Source organism: Dipodomys merriami, unplaced genomic scaffold (genome assembly GCF_024711535.1).
Source record: "Dipodomys merriami isolate MVZ:Mamm:240054 unplaced genomic scaffold, mDipMer1.0.p SCAF_693, whole genome shotgun sequence".
NCBI lineage: Eukaryota > Metazoa > Chordata > Mammalia > Rodentia > Heteromyidae > Dipodomys > Dipodomys merriami.
In genome coordinates this window covers 49,723-71,387 of record NW_027206283.1, presented here as the reverse complement: position 1 = coordinate 71,387, position 21,665 = coordinate 49,723, and the positions used below count along the sequence as shown (strand labels likewise).

Genomic DNA, 21,665 nt, shown 5'->3' with positions numbered 1-21,665 from the left:
TGACTTTATTAATACTCAAATGTTCGCAGCTTATAACCCAGCAACAAATAATTCTTCTAAATGTAAAAAGGCAAGGGGGTCTAGTTCAAAGCCTTGGCTTGGTGCCAGCTTAGTAAGGTATAGCTGCACCAGGGAAGATGGGTAAATCAGGGGTGGTTATAAAAAAAAAGCACTGGTCTGAAGCCTCAAAATAAGGACCCCATTCTGTGTGGGCCAAACAGTCTCTAACATGAGGTTCTTTTTAAATTAACAAGCACGATTTTAGATTTTTGCAGAGTGAGATGATGCATAGTTACAGACGAAGTCTGATATGTCAGGTAATGCAGTCTGCTCTTTCACATGTTACCCAATAGCCATGTTTCAACACATATGACTACAATGAGATTGTCCAAATTATACTGTGACTTTTACCTCTCATGAATCAAAATTCTAATAATTTCTGTCTTCCAGATGTTTTCACAACATTGCTCATGATCTTTTCTACTATGTTGTCTTCATTATTGATGCTCATACTACTTTTTTGTTGTTGTCTTTTGTGTATATGCCATTTTTAGTTCTTGAACACAATGTTTAATGGTCTCCCTTGTATTTTTTGCTCATGGCTGATGACACGCTATTCCTTGAGCCACATCTTCACCTTCTGCCTCCTGCTGGATAATTGGAGAAAACTTTTCACATTTTTGTCTGTTTGGACTGATATTGAGCTAAAATATTCAGGTGTTAGCTTCCTGAGTTTCTATGATTCTACACAAGAACAACTAACACCAAGCTTTGCTATACTATTATTTTAATTATGTCTTAGAAGAAAGTGAAGTCTATTTGTATTAAGTGTGCAATTTTCAAATACAAGTTTGAATCTACTTGATATAATGTAACTGCTATCAATTTTAACAGTTAAATCAATGAATGCTACATATTCCCAAAGAAATATAATTGAAAAAATGCATAATTATTTTCTTTAAACAAGTAAAGGAACTATGAATTTCTTTCACTTTACAATTCATGTTTTATATAACTTTAATTAGCAAACTTCCATGACTAAAAGTAAATATATTAATTTTATACTACAAGAAGCAAAGTGATTATACTTAAGAATAGATATTTCATCACAGTCAGAAGATAAGTTTTTGAGCATTCTCCCCATAAAGAAAAGTTACATGCAGAAATTAATGGATATGATGTGGCTTGATTATTAAACAACATATAAATGAATGGGAATATCACTCCATATTTCATAAATGTGTAAAAAATAATTCTGTTGCTAGGCTCCAATGGCTCATCCTTGTAACGCTATTTACTAAGGAGGCTGAGAGGTGAGAATCATGGTTCAAAGTTAGCCTAGGCAGGAAAGACCATAAGACTCTTATCTCCAATGACCCACCAGAAAACTGGCTATGGCTCAAGTGGTAGATCACTAGCTGAAGACCTTACCGACATCGTCCAGGTCAGGATTTCAAGCTCCATGACTGACAAAAATTAAAAATAAAGTTACAAATAAAATAATATTTTGGTATAAATGTTAAAATATGTATTATAAAAAATCTTTAAATTCTCACTAGATATACTAGTTTATATACACGTAGAGAAGTGAACTCTGGTTTTAAATGTCATTGAATCAATTGTGTAAATCATACATTTCTCACTCAATTCATATTTGTATGTTTATATACTTATATGCCATAAGTATATTTAACTGATATGTGATAGGCAGTGTTGTTTTAGGAATCTCCCTTGGCTTTCTAACATTAAACCTTCTACCGTAAAATAAATAGTCTCTCCAACCTTGTAAGAGGTTTCATCTCAATGAAGCAGAAAAATATAAACCATAATCATTTTTTGGAAGACCTGTAACATTTTACATGCATTTCACTTAGTTTAAGAACCAAAACATTCAAGTCATCTTAACTGTACAAGTAATAACACAATGTCTTCTGAGCTTTTCAGTCTCTTAAGAGATGAAAACCTTTAATTATATATCTATTTTTTTCTGCCTAACATCCTATTCCTTAGGAAGATCTTTTGTGTAACCTTGTGTTCCTGATTAGAAGACAGGAACAAAGGCAATAATGAAAATAGCCAAGGAAAATATTTGAAACAATTATAAAACAATCGCCTACACTCCTGTATTCACTGGTTTCAATGAGAATATACGTTAAAGTATCACGTTTTTGTTATCATTTAAAGAGGAATAAATGAACTTCAATTAACAGTGAAGAAGGAAAAAGAAAACTGAAGACAGCTAGACTTTGAACAATCCAACATAAGTAAAATGGATTTATCTTTTTTTTCTATGTAGTTGCCAAAATAATAGAGAGCAACACCCAAAGGCAAGAAAACAACTAAGCCAAAGCAGTAAACGTTTGTCTATAAAATATGGTGAGGGTCTGACTCTTTCAAAGTCAGGCTTGCAAAGAGGAAAAGTGTATTTGCTTTAATGTGAACGATAAAAAATATAAAAATCCTTTATTGCAAATTTACATATCTAGACTAGGACTTCTTGTGTTGGAGAAGAGGAAAGATATGAAAAAGTTCAAGATTGTTTGACTATTCCCCAAGATCATTCTACTTTATCAGCTATAGCAATGCAAGTAGCCTTGGTTACTCTTAGTATCATGCTTGTTTACATTTAGAAGCATTATTTGTTGCTGGGTTATAAGCTGCAAACCCTTGAGTATTAATGTAGTCATTTCCTAAGAGACGAAAGTAGATAAAATGTCAAAGATTTAGTATAGGGCAAACTATTTTCTAGCTATATCACAATCTGTAGGTGTAGGTTTTTTTTTTTTTTACCATTGTTCCATGGGACCCATTTTTGTTAACTTCTTTTTCAACATCTGGTGATCCTATAACATCCTATACCAACCTGGGATTGCTTATCTTTACTGGATTCTCTAATTTCTGTTGGAAAGTTAGGAAGGAGAAAAGATTGAGTTACTGTTTCGGTTTTACCTTATTTTTTTTATTAGCTTAGAAACTGTAAATCAAAATAACATAAATTATCTTTATAATAACAGGAGACAGATTTCATTTCTATATTCTTAACCTAGCCTTCTACATAACTTTGGTACTTAGTGATCCCCAAATATGAAAATGAAGATAGGGAGCTTCTTGTTTAAATATTATTTAGGAATTCAAGACTTCATTAATTCCAAGCCCTTAGTAGTATGTACATCATACATGTGTAAAAAGCTGGTGGCAACTTTTTCTTATTCTCAGAAACTAGGATTCGTGGTATCCTTGTAGTTGCATCAAGAAAAGTCTTGGTTGATTTAGCTTACTACACCAAATCTGCTGTAAAATATTTTTACAAGATAAATGTATTGAATAATCCGTATTTACCGTTTACATTTCTAAAGGACAGAAATCTAAAATAAGTCTCACTAGATTAAAATAGAGCCTCCTACAGAGCTAAAATATTTTTCAGGTGAATCTAGTGGAAAAGGCATTTACTTCCTGTTCTGATTTCCAGAAACTTCAGTATGTTTTTTCTTGTCTTTTCCTTAATCTTCTAATGTAGCATCTTTACATCTTTCTGATGATTCTTACCTAATGATGTCCCTTTCGAACTACAGCTGGGACTTCTGAGTATTTTTGCCCATCTGATAATTATTCAAATTTGTGTTCCTTGGGTAATGAAAGGTGATTATTTTACAAACATATATAAAATATAAATCTACATTTGATTGATTAGATATTTCGGGACTATAGGTATTTTGGGAAGGTATTTTACTGCCTACCACAATGAGTGTGTAAGCATTCTTTCTACCTGTTACCCTTTCATTAATTTTGAACAACATATTTCTTCAATAAAATATAACTAGAAAAATTTTGGTTCCTGAAAGCATTTAATCCTGAATAAAAATTGTCATTTACTAGAAATCTTAAATATCAGACAGCAGCTGCTGAAGCAGTTCTGGCACTTTCACTTTTTGTATATTCTGCTTACAATCTTCTCTTTTCAAGAGCATTTGATTATTATTTTGGAATTATGGTTAATAGTTATTTGACTGCTATTTTTAAAGAATGCACCACCAATATTAGTTCTCATCTTTTAACTTGTTTATGTGTAATATATTTCTGAAAGAAACACAGCTATTTGAATTACATGAACTGCTTATTGAAGTGTGGAGAGGAAAAGAAGAAAAAAGACGTCCCTGTGTTTCATGTTGAAAATTTACCTAAAAGCTATTTTCTTAACATCATATATTTTTCATTTTGTTTGGATTCTGATAAAATTTAGCCTCTCAACTCACACAATGTTAATGCAGTCTTATTTCATGCCTACTAAAAGCAAACATCAAATTACTACATATTTTAAATTTTTTAATTGTCAAAATTATTATTTATTAAAAAACAATATTTTTTAAAAATTAGCCAAGGAAAATTGTTAATTAGATGTTTAGAGTAGTGTTCAGTCTCTATTGTTGAAGCCAGAAAGGGAAAAACCATGCTTTTCTTCTTCCTTGAGCCACTCTTATTTATTTCATCTATTTCTGAAAGAATAAAATTCTGGCTTTGAAGCCTTTTGCTTGATATCCACAATGTGTTATTCTTTCTTTATTAATAGGAGAATTTGGAGAAAGGCTGAGAATTCTCACTAGGAAAAGGAGAAGAGGAAAAGAGAAGCGAGAAATCTAGGTATTTCTTTCTCATCTCAATCAGAAGTTCTTGATAATGATTGTGGATGTTAGATACAGTACTCTAGAGTGATTAAACACATTTATAGAAAGAGTTAACCCCACTTGATCACATAGAGAATGCTTATTTATTTAAAAAATGTAATAGCATCAAACAGGAAGTGTTATCTATTTGTTTAGTACTTGTTTAGTATTTGTTAAATTCTGATGTGCTGTAGTCATACAAGAATGGTAAGAAACTAACATATTAATATCACATACTAATATTCGCTTAATTCTTGCTGTGTTTGAGTTTTGCTTCAATTTTACATGCTATATTCTTCCAGTATATAAGTTGAAAAAAGTTTCCCTCTAGAAATATGCTATTTTTATCGGTAAGGGTAAAGAAGTTAGCTCTTAGACACAGACAATGGGATAGAAATCTTCCTCTAGAAATAGCCTTTGACCACTTCTGGTTCATATTTGTAAGCCGAAGTAAGTCACATGACCCATCTTGACATTGCATAGTAGAGGTAAATCTCACCTACAGTAAGCTGATACAGGACAGACTAATATGCCAAGATATGCAATACTTGAGATAAAGAGGAAAAAGAAGAGAACTATAATACAATCAGTCATACTTGCCATCACATGTCTCTGCAGGAAGGAAACTATTATGTACTTTTGTTTCTAAAACTACTGAGATCTTCAAATCATGTCTTTTATGCTTCCATGTTACTGGAATTAGAGAACATCTTAATACTGTGAGAGCATAAAATCTCAAAGAAAGCTGGACTAATTATTTCAATGATACATTTTGTTCTGCTAGGACATGAAACGATTTTATAGACAATACTTTATACTGGTAACTTCTTTTTCCAGAACTGTATTTTGTTAATATATGTGACTATCCACCAGAATAAATGTCTTCATTTTCTGCATTTTGTGCAAACAGTATATTAAAGTAGATGTGGAGTTCGTCAGTAGCACTTTTTAAAAGTGCAAAAAATGTGGACTAAGAGCCAATATACATATTTTTCCAACTTCACCTTCTACATTCTCCTTCTTCCTTCCTAGGAAATACACCCAATCAATAAAAAGGTTTAGATTTTTGGCTCTTGAACTTAAAAGTGTAAGTATAATGTTGTGTATGTCAGGGATGAATTTTTGTTTTTTTATATAATAATGTAACATGCAACATCCCTATGAGTCCTGCAGGTCTTAACACTGTACTTCTTTAGGGTGATAGGAATGTTAGCCTTACTGGACTTAGTATTGTTTTCCACTTCCTTTTCTACCACCTAGCCTAAAGTATAATACATAGTAATGGAATGAAAAAGTAATGCCATATTAAGAAAGTCATTTAGGGCTCTGGGAATGTGGCTTCATGGTACAGTGATTGCTTAGAATGCAAGAAATCCTGGGTTCAATTCCTCAGTACCACATAAACAGAAAAGGAAGTGGTGCTGTGCCTCAAGTGGTAGAGTGCAAGCCTTAAGCAAAAAAGAAAAGAAAAGAAAAGAAACATCTCAGGAAGTGTTCCCTGGACCTGAGTTCAAGCACCAGGACTGGCAAAAATTCTTTAGCTAGTAAATGCCAGATAAAGAACCTATATTTGAATATATAATTGCTCCTTCCAATAATGACTTAACCATAGTTCTTAATTCATGTACTTTACCTATATTAGAAGGCTGTGTTGAGAAAAAAAAAAAACATTTTGTTAGTAAGTCACGGCAATTAATGTCCGGAATGTGCTTAGATATCAAGTGAAGATTAATCCTGGAAATTCAAAGATTCCAAGATTTTGAGTGGTCACTGTTAATCACAATGAGAAGGGTCGTCTAAGTGAGAATTGGAAATCTTTTTGGTCAGCATGGCACCAAAAAGGCACCAGTTAATTAATAGTTGTGATAGAAGTGAAGGAATAAATCCAGATGGATGAAATAAATGGGAATTGTTAGTTTTTTTTTAAAAAAAGAGATAGCCGAGCAAGAACAGCACCATGCACGTGGTATTCAGACAAGTAGTAGGTGTATTCTTCGTTCCAGCTGGCACCAGGCCATCTTGGTCCTCCACGTGGTGGGGAAAGGCCTGGGAAAGATTGCTGGGAGATCTGGGAAAGAGAAACAGCTGGGAAAGAGAGAGCTGGGAAAGAGAAAAGAGCTAGAAAAGAGAGAAAAGAGCTAGAAAAGAGAGTATCTGGGAAAGAGGTGGGAAAGGGAGAGCTAGGAAAGAGAAGAGAGCTGGGAAAGAGAAGAGAAGGAAAGAGCTGAGAAAGATCTAGAAAAGAGCAGAGAGAGGGCATCTGGGCCTGGGGTAGGCCTTATATAGGGTATGGTTGCAGAAAGGTGTGGCCACATCAAATTCAGATTGACCTCAGCGGATGCAGATGTGACCTCTTCCAGGTGTCCTAGATGCCTAGTTAACACAGGTACTGGGAGGAGACTTTGCTGAGAGGAGGGTAGAGTCTGCTAGCCATCCAGGAGCAGACCTCACAATAATAATAACTAAATTATACCAGAAATTCTTCTAGGGAACCATATTTGATTATTGAAGAACTAGCTATGAACCAAACTTACTCCTCATTACCTTTAGCATTCTATATCACTTAGGCTAGTTCTTAATCTCTGTGTGATAAATTGAATGCCATTCTTTGTTATTCTTTCCTATCTGATTTCCATTGCTTTCTAAAAATCTCAGTCTTTCTATATTTCTCTACTAACAATTATTTATACTAAGTCCACCGCCACAGACATCAGAAGATGCTAAAGTAAGAGTCCAATAGCTCATGAGTCTTTAATGTAACAACATGGAAAAGGAGGACATATTTATTGCTACCTCAAATTTTCTGAAAAGCTGAAATGTCATCATTTGATTCAAATTTCCATTATTTGTCTACAGTGTCATTAAGTGCACATAAATACAAATATGAGCCGGGTGCTGGTGGCTCACAGCTGTCATCCTAGCTACTCAAGAGGTTGAGACCAGAGGATTGTGGTTCAAAGCTAGCATGGTCAGGAAGGTACATGGGACGCTTATCTTCAATTAGCCATCAGAAATCAGGAAGTGGTGCTGTATCTAAACTGGTAGAACACTCAATTTGAGCTCAAGAGCTGAGGAACAATGCCCAGGATCAGAGTTCAAGCCCCACAACCAACAAAATAGTCAAATATATTTTAAGCTTTCCCAAAAGGGACTATGACGTGAATAGTAATCTTCCCAAGCAGAAAATTTTTTCCAATATGATTCAGTACACCTACTTTTGCTGAATTATTTAAGTTATGGCTTCTTTGCTGGATGTATTCTCTTCTTTTAAAAATGGTCAAATATTACCTTTATAATAATCTTAATCTAATAATTCTTGGTTCCAAAGAGAAGTCCATACAGTTGATGTCACTTAGCTTTCTTACTATCTCAGTTCAAAGCCAACCCAGGCAGGAGAATCTGTCAAATTCTTATCTCTAATTAAACACCAAAAAATCCGGAAGTGGACTTTTGGCTCAAGCAGTAGTGTACTAGCTTTGGGGGCAGGTGGGCAGGAAAGACAATTGTTCAGGGACAGGGTCCAGGCTCTGAGTTCAAGCCCCAGAAGCAGCACAAAGTAAAGAAACAAAAAAAGCAAACAAAGAACCCCACATATTTCTTTGGAACCATCCTTAAAGCACTGGTTTGAAAAGATGCTCCTTTTGCTGATCATACTCACTGTATCCTGCTTTATGGAATCCTTATGGATATGGCGAACTCAGGACCAGAAGAAAGGATTGATATCTGACTTTTACAACAAGAGAATCATCTCAGGACTTAAACATCCATGCATAAGACATTTTAAAACCTCCGTGTCTTTGTTTCTTGGCAGTAGAACATTGTACAGCAATGTTATTTCCATTTTTTCTATGCTGGCCTTCAAATGGCATATTGTTTCCTTTTGTAATACTCTGAACTAGAAGTCTACAGAAAGTTTTATGAATAAAGAGCAAACTCAAAAAGTCAGGGACAGAGTTTCCTTCAAGCCTTGGATTATTTTCTTGTACAGTAAAAGGACAACACAAATTAACTTGAAATTTGTCATTTCTCTATGTTCAATTTCTCTCCTGGATTCAGTTTCTTCTTCCTGTAAAAGTTCCTTCCAATTACTTCAGTAACAATCTACGGTGCTTCTCCAGGCAAAATGAATGTTTTCTGGCTTCATTGAAATAGCACAAAGACATCTTTGGGCATGAGGTAACACGTGTTTCAGAGACAACTTAGTAACAAGAAAATATGGAATTTACATGGCTTATAAAACATTATCCATGTACATATGGCCATGTAATAATATGTTAAGTGAAATGAGCCCCAAAATAGAGACACAACTTGTTTTTTTTTTCTTTTTTACTATTGTTTTTAATGTATCTAACATATATTATGTGGCTTTTTTTGTTTCTCTTCTATTTTCTTCATCCATGGTATAACCCATTTCCACTGTTTGATGTTGGTGACCTTGCACATACGTTTTTCTAATGTAGGGAGGGGAAGGGAAATAAAATGGTGAAACAAGGATACAGTATGACCTGTTGTAACAATGAGACGAACAAAACACTACGTTGAAAACGAACTTTACAACTTGGGGATAGGAGGGGAAAGTTGGGGTGGTGGGGAGAAAAAGCATGGCAGGGGGCTGGGAAGGTGGCCCAGTGGTAGAGTGCTTGCCTTGCATGCATGAGGCCCTGGGTTCGATTCCTCAGCACCACATAAGCAAAAAGCCAGAAGTGGCACTGTGGCTCAAGTGGTAGAGCGCTAGCCTTGACCTTAAGAACTGAGGGACAGCGCCCAGGCCCAGAGTTCAGGCCCCACAACCGGACCCCCCCCCAAAAAAAGAAAAAAAAAGAAAAGGCATGGCAGGGGAAAGACAAATGCGGAGGTAACAATGCTCGTTAGATAATGTAGTCATTAACTTACTTATGTAACTCTAACCCTTCTGTCCACCATTTTCACAATAAAAAGCATGAAAATGTAAAACATTATCCTGGAGTACATTAAGTTCAAATTTCCTAAGTGCTCTGTAAATTAAGACCTATTTTAAGTGGGAAGAAGATTCTCAGAAACATTTTTTGTCAGTGTGTTGTGCATTATTATCCAAGTGTACATAAGTTAACAGAAGGAGAAAAAATAGGAATAGGAGAAAGAGAAGTTCTGTATTTAAGTATAATGGTTCAATACTCTATAGAAGACTCTGCAAATAAGACAACTTTCAAATAATAAAGCCAACGCCAGTATGTAGATCTATGGGAGTGACATAGACAAAGCATTACTACTAAGTGGAACACGAAGGATGAGACCAGTCTCCTTCTTCTACTAGCTCTAAATCATGATAGTTAATCATTCAAATTTGTGAAAAATAGAATGAAAGAATAATTTTGGTTCTAAGCAATTCAGATATAAGACCATGGACTTAAATGGAAAAAAGGCCATGTCAAGAGCAGGAATTATACTAGCAATGAACTAGTGGCTAAAATTACATTTCTTTTTCTTTTTCTTTTCTTTCTTTCTTTCTTGTTTTTTGATGGTAGTGGGGCCTGAATTCCGGGCCTGGGCACTGTCCCTCTATTCTTCAGCTCAAAACTTTTTCTCTACCTTTGAACCCCACACCACTTCCAGTTTTCTGGTGGTTAATTAGAGATAAATGCCTCAGAAACTTTCCTACTCATGCTGGATTTGAACTGCAATCATCAGATCTCAGCCTCCTAATTAGCTAGGATTACAGTTATGAACCACTTGAACCCTGCTTAGGATCACATTTCTATCAGTGTATACTCAGCATATGTAATGTGTAGGTTCATCTATCTTTATATGAACTCGATTTAAAAATATGGGAAACAGCTTAGATTTTACACTCACAAAAATGGTTGCAGTTCAAAAGTTGATACCCCTGGAGAAATAAAACTTAAGAATGTAAAGGAGTCTGGGAAGTTCAGTTTGCAACAAGCTTGGGCAAAACACTATAATTAACCAGCCAAAAGATGCATTAGAATAATGTCTCAAGTGATGGAATGCTAGTTATGAGCAAGATTGCTGAAGAAGAGCTTGAGGTTTTTGTTTTTTTTTTGGGGGGGGGGGTCCGGTAGTGGGTCCTGAACTCTGGGCCTGGGCGCTGTCCCTCAGCTCTTCAGCTCAAGGCTAGCGCTCTACCACTTGAGCCACAGCGCCACTTCCAGCTTTTTTTTTGCTTATGTGGTGCTGAGGAATTGAACCCAGGGCCTCATGCATGCAAGGCAAGCACTCTATCACTGAGCCACCTTCCCAGCCAGAGCTTGAGGTTTTTGCATACATATATACATACAAATACGCACATACACACAGATGCACTTATATGTTCAAACACACATATGGAACAACTCTCAGATTCTGTAGAAAAGTTAGAAAATATGTCCTGAGTAAAAAGAAAATCAAGTGATAATTTTTAATATTTGAAAGTCCTCAAGTGAAATTTCTCCAAAAAGCTTGAGAATATTACATAGGTGGGAACGGAGATAGTAAGAAAGTTAAATCATCATTAATAAAGGGATTGGATCCAGAGTGGAATGAATCAGAGACCCCTTCAGTGCACATGAAAATATTCATATCCTGTGCCAAATGTTAGAACATCTTTGAAAATAGTACATAAACAGCCTGAGCCATCATTCTAGTGGAAAATATTATTGGAGAAGTTCAGAATTGCTAGTCTGTATCTAGATTAAATAAATAAAAAAACTATGGTAGGACAATGTGATATAAGCCAGGAATTGTAGCACTCAGACTAAGACAGGTGATTAGAGAGTGGAATGACATAGTGATACTTTCAGTGGAATAGGTAGTATAATTTTGTCTCAATAAAACAAACCAAGAAAGGAATAAAAAATAAGCCAGAAAGGAATAGACAGTTGGAAGTATGGGCTAATTTTGTCAATATGTTTTGAGAAGTCAAGTTTCCTATTGAAATGCAACTCATATATAATCCTCAGTTGTGTTTAAATGTCGTCTTCATTACAGAACATTACTAGATGCAAAAGACCTCATGATTCCCAACCAAGAATTTGAAAAAGCAACCATCATTCTGTTAGATTCCAAAGAAATGATGAAGGATTTCAAAAGCTTAAGTCTAGAGAAATAGGAAAGTTCATTTAAAGTAGGACATTGTAGACCTGGCTAAATAATAATTTAGATTTAAAATAAATATTTTTGTTTGTAATTTAATATTCTATAGGTTACTATAAAATTGTTTTTAAGTAGAAGATTTAATTTACAAATTCACAAATGATTCTGGCATTCTATTTGCCTAAAATATTCTTTCATGTAAGCTATAATTAGAACTTAGTTAACAGTTAATTTCAACAGTTCATAAGTAACATGATAATGTGAATAATCTAGATAAAGTTGACAACAAATTGATGCTATTAATTTATAAATTTACCAAAAGAGCAACTTTTTGAGACTTTGGTGTAACATGGTATGAAGAGAGTAATTGTGTGACATCTTAACTTCTAGGCCTGGGCACTGTCCCTGAGCCTGTTTTTGCTCAAGGTTACTGCTCTACCACTTGAACCTCAGTGCCACTTGTGTCAGGCTTTTCGTGAGCAGTTTATTGGAGGTAAGAATCTAAGGAACCGTCCTCCCAGAGTCTTCAGATCTTAATATTCAGACATTCAGATCTCCTGAATATCTATGATAGATAAAATATATAACTGTAAATAATATTTGCAAGTGTTCTGATCTCAAGGATAACACTGGGTGGAAAATGATGCAGCAAGTTTAGTGTAGTGTTCTTTCAAGAATACGAAGGGCATCACATTAGCAGAAATGTAGTATTTTTTTACAATAGTTATATGCTTGTCATGTTGTGAATTTAAGGAATTTTAAGGTGCACATTACAAGTTGGAAATTTTGGGGCTAGGATGACTTTATGGCATAAAAACTTGGGATTGATGGTTATAGAAATGATGGCTTACTTTGATGGACAAATTTTTACTCTTGAGGAATTAATATAGATACTTCATAGTTTTACCTTCTACCAGACTGTGGCTATTTTTTCTGTTGAATTTAAATATGTAACGCCCCATTGAAAACTGCACTTATTGCAGAATTAAATAAAATGCAAACAGGTACTGTTTTGAATGTCTCTAGTGTGGCATGTTCAGAATTTGAAAATGAGTAGTTAGTAGTGATAGGAATGTTGAAAAACATATATACTCTGTCCTCTTAACAATTATTCCGTTTTAAAAGTTAGGAGTTTCAACAGAATTGAACTTTTTTTGTTTTAGAATGAGACAATACTAAAACAATCTTTTTTTCAAAATAATGACAATTATATTCTGAAAATATTGTATAGTTTGATAATATTCAAGTTGATGACCCTCTGATAAAGGGGTAATTAATTCAAATTAGCAGCCAAAAATGTTCATTTCTTTAAAAGGTAATACACATAGAATAATATTTACTATACCAATAGAGTAATATTATATTTTATACAGCTAATTTTTAATTTAATTATATCGTCAAGGTGATATATAGAAGGGGTTGCAGTAATTATAAGGTAGTGAATACATAACATGTGTAACTTTTTACCCCCTCCCTCAATTTTCTCACAGTTTTCCTTCAGCCCAATACCCCTCATAAGTTGTAATGTAAATTTCCAACATGTTGTTTTGTGAGTATTGCTATTGCATTGGTTTGCCCTTTGTTCTTAGTCTTGCCATTTCGTTGTTCCTCTTCCCTTGCCAAATTAAGATAAATGTATATACAATACACAGGATATTGAAATCAAATATAACAGGGATAAACCAAAGGAAAAACACAAAAGAAAAAAGAAATCACATAGTACATTAAAAACAACCACAAACAGAAAATTTTGTTCCCATATCCAGGATTCCATTTTTCTCATCATCATCTTATATGGTCATACATATATAGTTATTGAGCAATTCTGCTCAACTGCTATTACTATCCTAGACATTTCCTACTTATTAAAAATGAGCAAACCACGGAATCTGTTTCTTTGTGTCTTGGTTATTTTACTTCGTGGGATTTTTCCAAGACTTTCCAGCTCCGTATGAATTTGAAGTATGAATTCCACCGTGCATACATAAATCCATTTTGTAAATTCGTTCATCTACTGAGTGGCATATTGGTTCAAAACATGACTGCATGTAAGTATCACTTAGGGTCATTCAAAAATGAGAGATGCCACTTCCCCAGACATTCTAAAAGCATGATTTCTAAGTATCATAGGATTTTATGGTGGTACGATTTTTGAGAAATCTGGATGAGTCTTATGTATATCTTGCACTGAATTAGGCAGGAAGCTATCCAATATCATAGAGGATAAAAATGGTAGTGTCAAAAATATTTCCCTTGAGAAAGATATAGGAGGCTGCCAGAAGTATAAAGTAGTTCAGATAATTTTGAAGAATTTAGAAATGCAAGCTTAAGTATGTCTCTTTAAATAATAATTATGGAAGTAGAAGGACAAAAGAAGGGGACAGGAAGAAAATAACTGACAGCAGATCATTGTCCCAAGATAGAGTAAAAAAGACATAGTCTATAACTATCAAGTTAAAGAGAGACCAGTAGAATACATGCCATTTAATTTAGGTACATGCAAAATAATTACTTGGCTTTTTCCTACTTTAATGATCCAAAACAATTGAAAACTTATAAGAAAAGTTATGTGATTGCCATTGCTTCAACCTGAATACTAACTGTGATGAGCCCTTTTTTTTCTCACTTTGCAGTTGGAAAATATCCCTAGTTGATGATGATGTGGCTGAGTAGAGTCAGAGTTATGGGCTTGTTCTTGTACATTTATCCCAGAAGAGGTTAAAGCAGTTGCCCCCCCCAAGATATCCTAGTACATTGTCTGAATCTGTACTTTGAACACACCCTCACACCTGAGCACATTATTTGAAAATATACTTCAGCATGTGGCACATTCTACCTTGTGCCCTTGTCTTCTTTGCACATTCCTTTTGAGTTCATCGTTGTTCTATTTCCATTTCATCTGTAAAAACTGCTAAGAAAATTGTTCAACTACCACTTCTTCTTTGACATGCCCAGTCTATGTATGAAGGTATATTGTCCATATTAAGCAGTAGGGTAGTGCTCACTCTCTGAAGAGAAAAGTTCCATAATATGACCCTGTGTCCACATTAGAGTGTGTAGAATTTAAAGCATTTTAAGACAAACTGTGATATTAGAATTGAAAGGCTCCTTATGGACATTATCTGGGAGCTCATTAGTTTTCCCAAGAGAAACATAAATATCCGAAAATCTGGATTAATATTTTTAATGTTACCACTGTGCATGCATCCATATTAAAGATTTGCACAAATAAATAAACAAAAAAAACTAAACCATAACAGGTAGATTGACTATGTGCTTATAACAAATTATGGAATAGATTTTGGATGTATTGCAAATTCCTAACCAGTATGAATTAACTTCCTCTCTCCCCACCACTACACACAAATATTTAAGACTGTGAACAGAATTATTTCAAGTAACATACTGTAAATATTACTGCAATATCATGTGTATATCTAAAATTCCCTTGAAAGTAATAGATTCTACATTCTATTGAAATATTAGTTATTTTATTCTACGAAACATTTGGAACAATAGACTGTATATCTTTGAAATGAAAAAGGTCAAAAAATAGTAGCATAAAAGTTTTAGAGGAAGTCTGTCTTCAGCAATATATATATATATATATATATATTATATGAAGAAAGACATACAGTTTAGAGATTATTTGTCATCAGAAATATATACATATATATGAATTTATGTGTAGAACGATGTACATTATAGTGAAACAAAAATCTTAAAACATAATTAAAATTAAAAAAATACATCAACCAAGTGCCAGTGACTCACGACTGTAATTTGAGCTATTCTGCTTAATGAGATCTTAGAATTGTGTTCGAAACTAGCCCAGACAGGAAAATACTTTTTAGGGGGCTGGGAAGGCGACTTAGTGGTAGAGCGCTTGCCTTGCATGCATGAGGCCCTGGGTTCGATTCCTCAGCACCACATAAGCAAACAGAAAAAAGCTGGAAGTGGCACTGTGTCTCAAGTGGTCGAGCTCTAGCCTTGAGCTGAAGAGCTGAGGGACAGTGCCCAGGCCAGAGTTCAGGCCCCATGACTGGACCCTCCCCCCCTGCAAAAAAGTTTTTGTTAGATTCTTATCTCCATTTAACCACTAAAAACAGGAGTTACCTCTGTGCCTCAAGTTGTAAAATGCTGGCTTTGAGCATAAAAAGTCTTAGGGATAATGCCCAGGCCTTGCTAACAACAACAATATATATCACATTAATTTCAAAAAAGCACCTTTTAACTGCTGTGAACATTTCTTAGAAACAAGAATACAAGCCCCTGGAAAATGTTAAGTAAAAACTATAGAATATTAAGTTTATGTTAAAGACATGACTATTTAATTTAAGATATTTAGGTAATGATTAGGAATTAAGAATAATGATAATATATTGGGACTGGTCTTTTATTTTATTTTACTATAGTAATAAAATGATATTTGTAATGATTGTATAAAAATAATCTTGTTTGGTATTTGAGCTATAATAAATAATAAACATTTTTAATTGATTTCCATAGGAAAAAATCATTTTCTTAATGGTATCAATTCTTTTGATTATTTTTCTTTTTTTCTTTTCTTTTTTTCCTTTTTTTTCCTTTGACTCGCTTTTTTTTAATTTTATTTTTTATTGAGAACATACTGTACAGAGGAGTTACAATTACATGGGCAAGATAATGAGTACATTTCTTATCAAGCATTGTAGCTTCCTCCTTTTTTTACCCCTCACATCCCTTCCCAGGGGATCAATTCTTTTGTAATGTCAAAACAATTAAAAAAATTAGTCCAAGGCTGGTTTGCTCTAAGACTATATTTGTTTTCTTGTTCTAGTTTTTATATGTTGGTAGAAATTAACATTCCAAAAATTCAGTGGATATTGATATTCAGGAACATCTTCATAGGTACTAATATTGGAGTCGCTTAAGTGGAATTGTTTATTTAATTTGTTATTTTCACAAATAAATTAAAATGATTATGTATTTTGTTTCTTTTCACTGCTATTGGCTCTTACATTAAGAATAGTTTTTTTTTTCCTAACAAAGTAGAGAATACAATTGGATTGAGGAAGTAACATATGACTTTCATAGAATGCAGATGCATAGATTTGGGTCATCTGTCATTTGCTAAAAGTTTCTTCCAGAAAAGGTTATCAATTACTTATAAGTGATGCATTATTCCTAGATATTACAGTTATCGCATACACTTTTTGATTGAGTTATCTCTGTATAAACTCAAAAAAAACACCGGACCAAAAAAACTCAAAGTACACAGAAATCACATCTTTGTTTTAAACGCTGTAGTTTACAAGGAATTTTTAGCCAACACTGAAAACATCTTTTTAGGTATTCTGCAATTTGTGTGAAGTGTTTTTAACATTAGTTTTCTTTTTTTGCTGACATGAAATTCACATCAATAAATAATCTCCTTTTATTGTATACATTTTAGTGCTTTGGAAGTAAATTGTACAATAATAGGTTTTCCAAGCCTAATTTTCACAAACTTGCATTTCTTCAAATAGAAATGCTGTAAATTTTAGAACCGACATTAAAATTGATATAAAATTCACTTACAGGAATTTGTCCAGCATACATCCTCTATAGTGTGTCTTTTCGCATTTGTTTTTGGGGATTATTTCCAGGGTCTCACACATATTATTCAAGTGCACTGTCAATGAACTACATTCCCTGTCCAAACAAGTTTTTTACTTCTCTTTAATACATACATAGAAGTGTAATGGCTGGATAATATACAATTCTCTTTGACCTTTTGAAGACTTGCAATTTGCTTGCTAAAATGATCACAGTATTATACAAATCATTCTCCTATGTAGAGTTTATCATTTTCTCCACAAATGCATTACTATATTTTGTGTCATCTTTTTATATTAGGGTCATACTAGTGAGTTTTCTTTGTCTTTTTTCTTAGAAACTAAAGAAGAACTTATTTCATATGATCCTCCTATTGACTATTAATTTATATATGTTCTTCAAAGAAATATCCTATTCAGGTAAAATTTATATAGAATTAGAAGATATAAAAATACTTAAGATTCAGAAATATTGTAGCATTAACAAATATGTTCCCTGTATCTGTTGGATATGTTTTCACTTCGGTTATAGTATCCTTTGGATTATGAAAAGCTATCACTTGATATTATCCAGTTTATTCTTGTTTTTCTTTAGCCACTAATGATTTCCATGTCAAATTTTTAGAAATCCTTAGTGATGCAATGTCATGAAATTGTACATTTATGTTTTATAGGTTTTCACATCTCACATTTAGTTTGATAATCATTTTTATTTTAATTTTTTGTATAAGGATGGAGGTAGGACGGGTGCCTGAGGCTCATATCTGTAACCCTAGTTACTGAGGAGTCTGAGATCTGAGGATCACAGTTTAAAGCCATCCCGGGCAGAAACGTCCATGAGAATCTTATATCCAATAAACTTGTAGAAAACCAGATCTGGTTCTGTGACTCAAGCGGTAGGGCACTCACATTGAGCGGAAGAGCACACAGACAGCGCCTAAGCCCAGAGTTCAAGCCCCATGAATGACAAAAATACAAAACAAAACAAAAAAGGTTTGAGGTAGTAGTCTAAGATCATTCTTTAAATCTCGAGAGAAAATAGTGTCAATACACCCATTTAAGATTTTATTTTTATTTCATAAAGTCATAGGATAGTTTTCAACATCTATTGATCATAAAACTAAGAATTTATTTTTGACAAATCTGTTACATTCTTCTATGTATCTGCTCTTATAGTAGAACTATTTTATCTTTACTACTAAACGTGGTAATAAGATTCAAAACTAGTTTGAAGGCTGAAGCTACACCCATTTTACAAGAATGTTCTGACTGACCTGTATTCCTTGAATTTACATACAAGTTTGTTGAGCAGGTGGACCAATATTCTACAGAGATATCTAGATGTTTGTTAGTCACTCATATTTTGTACCTTGGAAAAACACAAGACCCCAGATATTATACATAGAGAAATGTCTTTAGAGAATACTGGAAACAACTAAAATTAATTTAGGAATGAGTTAAGATTTAGATAATGCTGTAGCATAATAAATCTGAATGATAACAACTTGAGCTTTACAACAGAGGAGAGTGAGAGGGGAAAGAATGATGGACCACATAGGAGCTATATGTCATTGCTATTGTGTTTCAAAAAACAGAAAGACTTCAGAGAAGAGAAGGAGAAAAGTAAAATGTCCTGAGTCAAGTTTCTTTTTAATCCATCTAATAGTTTGGACCAAAAGTCAGTGAAAAATGGGAAAAAATAGAAAATAAAGCATTGTATAAACCTATTACAATGTAAGGAAATTTAGTAGGAATATGATAATTAATTCCCAAAGAAATAAAAGAAAGAATAGCTAAACTATAAAGGGAGAAAGAATGAAGAGAGAAAAGAAGCAAAGTAAAACCTTTATCAATAACAAAGACAAGAGTTTGGAAGTGGAAAGGCAGTGGGAATATTCTAAATAACAATAAAAATTGCTAGCGTGGATAGAATATGGATCACATTTTATCATATATAATTTTGAAAAAACATACTAGGAATGAAAGTTTCAAAGTCATGATTTAAAACAATATTTGGACTATAGGCAGTATAGCCCAGTGGTAAAACATTGGCCTAGCATGTGTGAAGCAATGGTGTGATCTCTCAAACATTACAAAGTACACACAAAGCACACACACACAAAAACCACATAAACACACACATACACACCACATACACACATTTGGAATATTGATATTATCATATTAAATGGAGGAAATTATCACAAATAGTAAAAGTATGTTATATATGAAATCTTAATATTGCTCGTACAATTTAAAAGTTTAGTAGAAATAAAATAATCACAATATACTTGGATTTTATAGATTAAGTAAATTGAAAATTATTAGAAGACATGAGAATCTTTGCAAATAAGTTTCAATAATAAACATTTTTAAATATGTGTCCTTTTATTTTGACAAAAGATTGATGTTACTGGTGTTTTAACTCAAGATTTAGTATATGATAGTGAGGTGCCCTATATAACACTAGCGATGGCTGTATCTCTAATCATTTCATTCTGAATAGTTTTATAATAAGGTCACAGAGTTTCTCAGTATCTCTCGAATTACAAACCCTATTTACACTTCCCACCATAGCGAGGAAATGGATGCCACAAATCACAATGCGGAGATCAAACTTTTTATTAATTCAAGTAAAAATATTTCCAAAGAGTGACCAAGTAATGAAGCCTTTCTTAATAAAGTATGTGCTTCTTGAAAATACAGTAAGTATTTGTTACCTGGACAAATATGTTTATAACTATAAGAAAATAAATTTATTTAAAATCAATAGCCATATAAAAATTAAGAAAATAATTTAAAATAGTCACATGTTAAATATTATAAAAGCAAAATACATGTGTCTGAATAGTTTACATGTGTAAAAACATTGCAAAAATAAATTAACTAATCGTACAACTCTGAAAAAATGAATTAACCTAAAGAAACAAATCATTTAAGCCCAAAATTTGAAATTTAGAAAATAAAATGAAGTGTACTCTTTAGTTTACTTAAGTGTAAACCCTCTGTATATCGATTTTATAATAAAAGTGCATTAACAAAGAAAGCAAAAGTACCCATGGAACAATAGCAACTGCAAAATCATCAGTAGTTCTTCTTTTGAGTGTACAAAAAATTGATGGAAGAGATAACAATGTTCCCTCCCTATGAAATGTACTCATTACTTTATTTATGTAACTGTAACCTCTGTGTACACTACCATTGAAATAAAATTAAATTGAAATTAAAAATAAACCAAATGATATACCAATTAAGAATTCTTAGAATCCATTGGTTAAAAACTTTGTAAAAAACTGCCATAAATACCCAAGGAATATACTTTGATGATACTATTTAAATACTTCATCTTCAGCAGAAAAGCAAAAAGTTTAAAAACAGTTACAAAGTAAAGTAACAAATCAGAATATATTACTATTAATGATAATCATAAGATGAATTTATAGTGGTAGTCAAATATGTAAGAAATGATGCAATTTGCCAATAATTTGCACTTAATAAGTGAGAAAGAATTTTTAAATTATCATAAGATTAATGAAGAAACTGTTCTGTCACATCATATGATAATCAGATGAAGCTGATATTAGAGCAAAGAAGAGATTTTACTAAGTTTTTGAATGTTCATGTATATACTTATTTTGTCTGTGGGAAATTGTGGATATTTCAACTTGGGGGTATATTTTTCTTGCTAGGCCGGCGTCATATCAGTGGTTAATTTTAGGATAGGGGTTTCCTTTCCACAAGAACATGCACCTGATCTGTCCTTTTAGCTTTCTCATCATCAGTGGCATCTGAGATAAACACCAACTTTTCCAACTTGCTACCTTGACTGGCCTGGATCCACAGGCCTTCCAATCGTAGTAACTAGGTAGTGAAGGATAGTGGAAATGATCCAATGCAGGCAGCTTTAGATTGAGAAGTAATTCCACTAAACTTTTGGCCTGGGTTCTGTTCTCAAGCCTCCTAAGTAGTTAAGAGTACAGATAGGAGCGCCTGGTGCCAAGCAGTAACAGTACTTTTAAAGCAATTAGGCATATATATGACTTAGGCTTGTGATTACCTCAGGAAATGAATAAAAGAGCAGTGAAGCATAGAGGACAGGCAGAATTTTAACTAGGGACTCAGAGGCTGAATAAGCTTAACTAGCTACTCAGGAGTCTGAAATCTCATGACCACTTCAAAGCCAGTCCAATCATGAAAATACAAGTGATTATCTAAAAAACAAAAAACAAAAAAACACAGAAGTGGCTGAAGTGGTAGACCACTATCCTTGGGCACAGAAGCTGAGGAATAGTTCTCAGGCACTATCAAGCCTCAAGAATGATGAATGCATGCATGAGAACATGCACATGTGTGTTTCCAT

General features: G+C 33.4%; 1 long non-coding RNA gene across 1 annotated transcript in view; it reads right to left on the bottom strand.

Moving 5' to 3' along the window:
* Window positions 1–298: 298 nt before the first annotated feature.
* Window positions 299–21,665, bottom strand: part of LOC138816378 (uncharacterized) — a 60,946-nt gene continuing 39,579 nt past the window's right edge. The window contains exon 3 of the long non-coding RNA XR_011368651.1: window positions 299–650. This is a non-coding gene — a long non-coding RNA (uncharacterized lncRNA). The remainder of the gene's footprint in view (window positions 651–21,665) is intronic.